Below are 7118 nucleotides of genomic sequence, written 5' to 3'. Positions count from 1 at the left end.
TCATGGACACACAAGGATCCCAGCCGTGTCCGTCTGTCTGTCCATGCCCTCACGATTCTGATTGGCTGTTTGATTTTGGCGGGAACTAGAAGCGCGAGTGCGCCTACATAACTTATTTTTGTCTACAGATAATTTCATATTTATCGGGTTTTTCCACCGAGAACAACTCAAACAGCGCAACAAAATAATAATCATTTTTACAAACTTTAATACAAACTTTAAAAAGAGGTCAGAACAAGTTAACCAAGGAGAGAATGATGAAGTCAAAACCGGGAAGAGAAAGAGAGTTTTGACAGAGGAAGAAAAGGAAAGAAGACATGAAAGAGCGAGAGAAAGGCGAAGAAATCCTTTATAAGAAAAGCGACAAGCTGAAAGAGAAAGAAAAAGTGTAAAAAATGAATTAATAGAAATGAGTTGTAGGAATTTATTTCTAAATAGTGATGTTGATTTTGAAATCACTGCGAAATCCTTCGGGATCTGACAAGTTGACCTGAATCCAGTCAGTGTTTTCATGAATCGTGTATTTTTTGTTTTCAAAACATTTTGCTATAAATCCCTACAGCACACTGTAGTTTATAGTAATAAAACGAATAATATACATGCGAGTTTGGAGAAATGTATCTTCTTGTAATAAAATTGAAATTGCAACACATCAAAGTACATCATCTGTTGCATGTTTGTTTTCATTTGAATGGAAGCTCTGCTATTAGGTAGTACCTAATTTTATATTATCCCCTTGATGACTGGAGTGAAAGTTAACAATAGGATTCTTGTCCGATGGCCTATATGACATTAATGGATAAACATGAAAACACCAAGCAACCAAAATTGCTGAGATGAATGGTGAGGTTGAATTAATGCTGTACTTGTGTATAACAATGCTGAGATTACAAACCATAACAATGATCTGTATAACTGTGAATTGATGCAGTTTGTGAATGAACTGTCTGGTCATTTAGAGGCAGCCAGAGATGCAGGTCTTCATTATAGCAGCAGCAACTGTTTAAAAAAAAAATAATAGAAGCAGAATGATCGGCAATTTGAACTATCATGGAAAACCATGGTCCACCCCAAGATGACAACAATGAATTCCAAGTCCAATCACCTTCCTTCAGGGACTACACCTGTTTGTGAATGCCTGTAACTAAAGAGGAAATGTTTGTTCAGGGGTCTGGAATGAATCTGCAACATTCCTTGCCAATAACTGCACAAGTACCCCTTTTCTGCTAGCAAAATATCTAGTGACATTCGATTTTGGAGAGACATTTTATGGACTAATCCCAGTTCTGAAGATATTTGACTGGGGGGTTTAGCTATGTCATTACCAATGCATTCCATGGTAAGTAAAATGACTAATTTCATCTAGGGCTACAATTACACCATACTGAGGAATTAAGGTCACAAAAAAAGTGTTGGGTTGGACTGACTGTGACCTGAGCTTTACTGAACAGGTCACGTCTATTTATATAATTTCTGGGGTATAGGGTATGTATTAAAGCTGCCACTGTATAGCCATAATAACGTGATCCTGTCCAAATAGTGGTAGCACATGATAACCATCTCTATCAAAAACAACTAGGGTACCATTATACACTGGTTGGTTTTGTCCCCACGTGATGGCAGCTTTAGAGACAGTTAATGTAAAGGTTTCTGCGTATCCCTCTGTAAGAATTTTAACATGTTCAATGCCATTACCCAAATAGTAAGAACAATGACTGTGACCCACTTGTGGGCCATGAGCTGTATTTTAAAAACAAAGTAGACCTTTGGGCACATGGGTTCTCTATCTGCTGTTAATGGTTTGAGATGGAATCTGAAACCTGGTTGAAAATATGGGCATGTTCTTCTCTGTAGAATGGTCACATGCTCTCTTAAAGAGAAAAGGACAACTATTTTGGGGTAAATCTTGGCATTTCATGGATCCAGCACTGGCCCTTGTTCAGGGCTTGTGCAAAGCCATGTGCAGTTCTCAGAAAAGTATTGTCTACAGCCAATTGAGTGTGTTCATCATCAGAATTAGAAATCAGAATCAGAAACACTTTTATTGCCAGGTATGTGGACACACACGAGGAATTTGACTCCAGTTTCACTTAGCTCTCATAGTACAAAACAGATAAAAAGCATATACACAAAACAAACAAACAAAAAAAATGGTGCAGTAGGTGCATAGTGCAAAGTAATCCAAGTAAGTCAAGTATGAAATAGATAAATAAATATAAAGTATATAGTGTGCACAGAATAATTGTATGAGTGTGCAGATATTTTACAAGTGATATTACTGATATATGAATCTGGATTTTAGCTGTTCATCACAGAAAGGATTTTCCCTTTTGGTGCAATATGGTGCATAGTGCAAAGATGAAATAGTAAATATTAATAAGTATAAATATAAGTAACAGCGAGCACAGAATGACAGTATGAGTGTGCAGATATTTTGCAAGTGATATTACTGATATATGAATCTGGATTTTAGCTGTTCATCACAGACAGCCTGAGGGAAGAAACTATTCTTGTGTCTGGTTGTTTTTGCATACAGTGATCTATATCGCCTCCCTGAGGGGAGAAGATTAAACAGATTGTGACCAGGGTGTAATGGGTCTGCAGAGATGTTACCTGCCCATTTCCTGACTCTGGACAAGTATAGGTCTTGGATGGAGGGCAGGTTGACACCAATAATTTTCTCTGCAGACCTTATTGTCCATTGCAGTCTGTTCTTCTCCTGTTTGGTGACCGATCCAAACCAAACAGTGAAAAAATAACCCATTGTAACCTCTTTGTTCTTCTGTAGTAGCTATTGTTGACTAGCTAATGTCAACAAGTAGCTGGTATGTTTATTGTCCATTGCAGTCTGTTCTTCTCCTGTTTGGTGACCGATCCAAACCAAACAGTGACGGAAGAGCAAAGAACAGACTGAATGATGGCAGAGTAGAATTGTGTCAGCAGCTCCTTAGGCAGGTTAAGCTTCCTGAGCTGGTGCAGAAAATACAACCTCTGCTCAGCCTTTTTGATGATAGTGACTGTGTTGGTCTCCCACTTCAAGTCCCGAGAGATTGTGGAACCCAGAAACCTGAAGCTTTCAACAGCAGTCACAGTGTTGTTGGTGATGGTGATGGGCAGCAGAGTCCCCCCACTCTTAGCCCCCCCCGGCTCCTCCTAAAGTCCACTGTCATCTCCACAGTTTTGAGTGTGTTCAGTTCCAGATTGTTCTGACCGCACCACCAGACCAGCCGTTCAACCTCCTGTCTGTATGCAGATTCATCACCATCTCGGATGAGGCCGATGACCGTTGTATTGTCTACAAGTTTCAGGAGTTTAACGGACGGGTCTCTTGAGGTGCAGTCGTTGGTATAAAGGGAGAAGAGCAGTGGGGAGAGCACACATCCATGGGGGGTGCCAGTGCTGATAGTCCGAGTGCTGGATATGATGCTCCCCATCCTCACCTGCTGCTTCCTGTCAGTCAGGAAGTTTGTAATCCACTGACAGGTGGAGGAGGGCACAGTGAGCTGGGTGAGCTTGGTGTGGAGGATGTCTGGAACAATGGTGTTGAATTCCGAACTGAAGTCCATGAACAGGATCCTGGCGTATGTCCCTGCAGTGTCAAGGTGTTGCAGGATGTAGTGTAGACCCATATTTATTGCATCATCCATTGACCTGTTTGCCTGGTAGGCAAACTGCAGGGGGTCCAGCAGGGGGTCTGTGATGTCCTTCAGGTATGACAACACCAGTCTCTCGGAGGACTTCATGACTACAGATGTGAGGGCAACAGGCCTGTAGTCATTCAGTCCTGTGATATTGGTTTTCTTAGGAACTGGGATTATTGTGGAGCGTTTGAAGCATGAGGGGACTTCACACAGCTCCAGGGATCTATTAAAGATCTGGGTGAAGATGGGAGCCAGCTGGTCAGCACAGACCTTCAGACAAGAGGGTGACACCATCTGGGCCAGGTGCCTTCCTGATCTTCTGTCTGCAGAAAAGCTGACAGACATCCTCTTCACAGATCTTGAGTGCTGGTGGGGGGTCAAAGGCGGGGGGGTGGCAGAATGGCAGGGGGTGTAAATGGGTCTTTAATGACTGAAAGGGGGAGATGTGTGAATGTGTCAAATCTGCAGTAAAACACATTCAGCTCATCAGCCAGTTGATGGTTCACTGCAGTGTTGGTGGATGGTCTCCTATGGACCCTTTTCACGTGACGTCACGACAAACGCGGCCGCCATTTTGGACGTGTACTACCAGTAGTTTACCACAGCCAACATTGAGGAACGGCAGCAAAGAAAGTTTTTACTTTCAGCAAGACTTCCATCATGCCACTATATTGTTGTGCACCTGGATGTAGTAACCATTAACAAACAAGGCAAGGTTTATCATTTTATCGGATCCCGACGGAGAAGATGGATAGCGACCATTAACAGATTGGCAGCCCTCGGCATACCAGCGCTTGTGTAGTGACCACTTTGTTGGAGGTAAGACGAATAAAATTAGCCAGAAAAGGCATTACATTGCTGTTAACATTCTGTGGCGGCGAGTGTGTAACCAAATAGGCTAAAATAACCCATTGTAACCTCTTTGTTCTTCTGTAGTAGCTATTGTTGACTAGCTAATGTCAACAAGTAGCTGGTATGTTACTGTAGCAATGTTTACGTTCAGTCATTTGGATGACTGTTAAAACCTTTCAGTCTCAAGTTTTTCCTTTACTGTATTTACTAGTTTACTGTAATTATGATCCGGCAGCTATTTACACCGGATCCAGTATAAATAGCTGCCGGAGCCAACGTCCAAGGTTCCGGAGCGCGCTCCGGCTTGCTCTCCCTCAAATTAAGCAGCGCGCGCCGGCTTGCTCCCGGAGTGCTCCGGCCGAGGTTCCCCTCAAATTAAGCAGCGCGCTTCGGCTTGCTCCGGAGCAAGCCGGAGCGCGCTCCGTAACCTCGGCCGGAGCACTCCTGGAGCAAGCCGGAGCGCGCTCCGGAACCTCGGCCGGAGCACTCGGAGCAAGCCGGAGCGCGCTCCGGAACCTCGGACATTGGCGTGTATGTGTATGGCGATGGGTTTTTAACGACATAGGTATACAGATCATGTGGGCCGAAGTCAGGTAAAGACGAGGGCTTCGTGTACTTCCGTACGTCAGTGAACAATCCTGGTGGAAGCAGGTAAACGTCGTTCTCTAAGCCTGCTAACCTCAGTTTTTGCAAATACCTCTCCCTCTGCTCACCCTGTAAATGCCCTACGTCACTGGATAGTGAAGGTGTTTTCTGCATCTCGCTCCTTTTTCTTTTATGTTTTTCGTTTGTCGCCTTCCTCGCATTCAAACTGATTCGAGCCAAAGTCCACTACATGTCCAAAATGGCGGTCGCGTTTACAAAGGTCACGTGACTGAAAAGGGTCTATAGTTAGTAATGTTCTGCAGGCTTCTCCACACTGACGTTGGATCGTTTGCTGAAAAGGCTGTTTTTAATCTTATCAGCATAGCTCCTCTTAGCTGCTTTCACCTCCATTGTCAGTGTGTTTCTGGTCTGATTATACAGAACTCTGTCTTCACTTTTGTAGGCCTCTTCTTTGTTCTGACAAAGTTGCCTGAGTTTTGCAGTGAACCAGGATTTATTGTTGTTGTATATGTGGAAGGTTTTGGTAGGCACACACACATCCTCACAAAAACTGATGTAAGATGTCACAATATCAGTCAGTTCATGCAAGTCTGAGGCTGCAGCCTCAAAAACACTCCAATCAGTGCAGTCAAAGCGGGCTTGTAGTTCCACTTTGGCCTCATCGGACCATCTCCTCACCGTCTTAACTACAGGCTTAGCAGATTTCAGCTTCTGCCTGTAGGACGGGATAAGATGAACCATACAGTAATCCGATAGTCCCAAGGCTGCACGGGGGACAGAGTGGTATGAGTCCTTTAAAACAGTGTAACAATGGTCCAGAGTGTTAGAGTCCCTGGTGGGACACTTAATGTGCTGTTTATATTTTGGCAGTTCATGGCTGAGGTTTGCTCTGTTAAAGTCCCCCAAAACAATGAGCAAAGAGTCCGGGTGTTTTTTCTCCACATTGTTTATCTGGTCAGCCAGCTGTTGTAATGCCTCATTAATACATGCCTGAGGGGGGATGTAGACTCCAACCAGAATAAACGAGGAAAACTCTCGCGGAGCATAAAACAGTTTGCAGTTCATGAATAATGACTCCAGATGAGGACTGCACGATTTGTTTAGAACTGTGACATCAGTACACCAACCTTAGTTAATGTAAAAGCAGATTCCGCCTCCCTTCGTTTTCCCCGTGAGCTCCGTTTCCCGGTCTGCTCGGTGCAGTTGAAATCCAGGCAGGTGGAGAGAAGAGTCCGGGATGTTCTCACTGAGCCAGGTTTCGGTGAAGCACAAGGCAGCAGATCTGTTAAAATCCGTGTTAATCGAGTTGAGGAGCAGCAGTTCGTCCATCTTATTGGCCAGAGAGCGGACGTTAGCCAGGTGAATAGATGGGAGCGCAGTGCGAAGCCCCCGCTGCCTCAGTCTGACGAGCGCGCCGGCTCGCTTCCCCCGGTGTCTCCGGCCTCCTCGGCGTAATCCATAGAGAGCTGCTGCTCCTCCAACAAGTAGCTCTGGAAAACTTTCCAGATCAATGAAAGCCGATGAAAAAACTTTACTGGTGGTTATTCCAATGTTTATAAGTTCTTCTCTGGAGTATGTGACCAGTGAAGGAGCGCAAAAAACACAACAAATACACAAAAACATAGAAAGTACGAGAGAGCGAAGTACCGAGGCAACCGTCCGCGGCACCATCTTGGATCTAGTATCTTGAGGATATACATACCTATATACCTCAGAGGAGCTTTGGTTATAACTCATCAGGAACAATAAGAAAATTATGAGCATTGTTATGTGACAGACTGAATGTGTGATTTTTCTTAACGTTACTGACTCTTCCAGAACACTCACCACTCTCAGCATTGTTAGTATGCACAGTCTCTTGGATCTGTTCAAACTCCAAAAGTTCACAGTGAGCAACTATGAGCTAAAGAATAAAACACAAACCAGAAACAGCAATTATAAGGTTATATGGTGATTATGTTGGTGATTCAAACAATTTCTGTAACTATTTGGATTATGTAATTGATTAAATGTGATTAA

This window comes from Neoarius graeffei, chromosome 8 (genome assembly GCF_027579695.1).
Source record: "Neoarius graeffei isolate fNeoGra1 chromosome 8, fNeoGra1.pri, whole genome shotgun sequence".
Classification (NCBI taxonomy): Eukaryota; Metazoa; Chordata; class Actinopteri; order Siluriformes; family Ariidae; genus Neoarius; species Neoarius graeffei.
Note: the sequence above shows the minus strand (reverse complement) of the source record.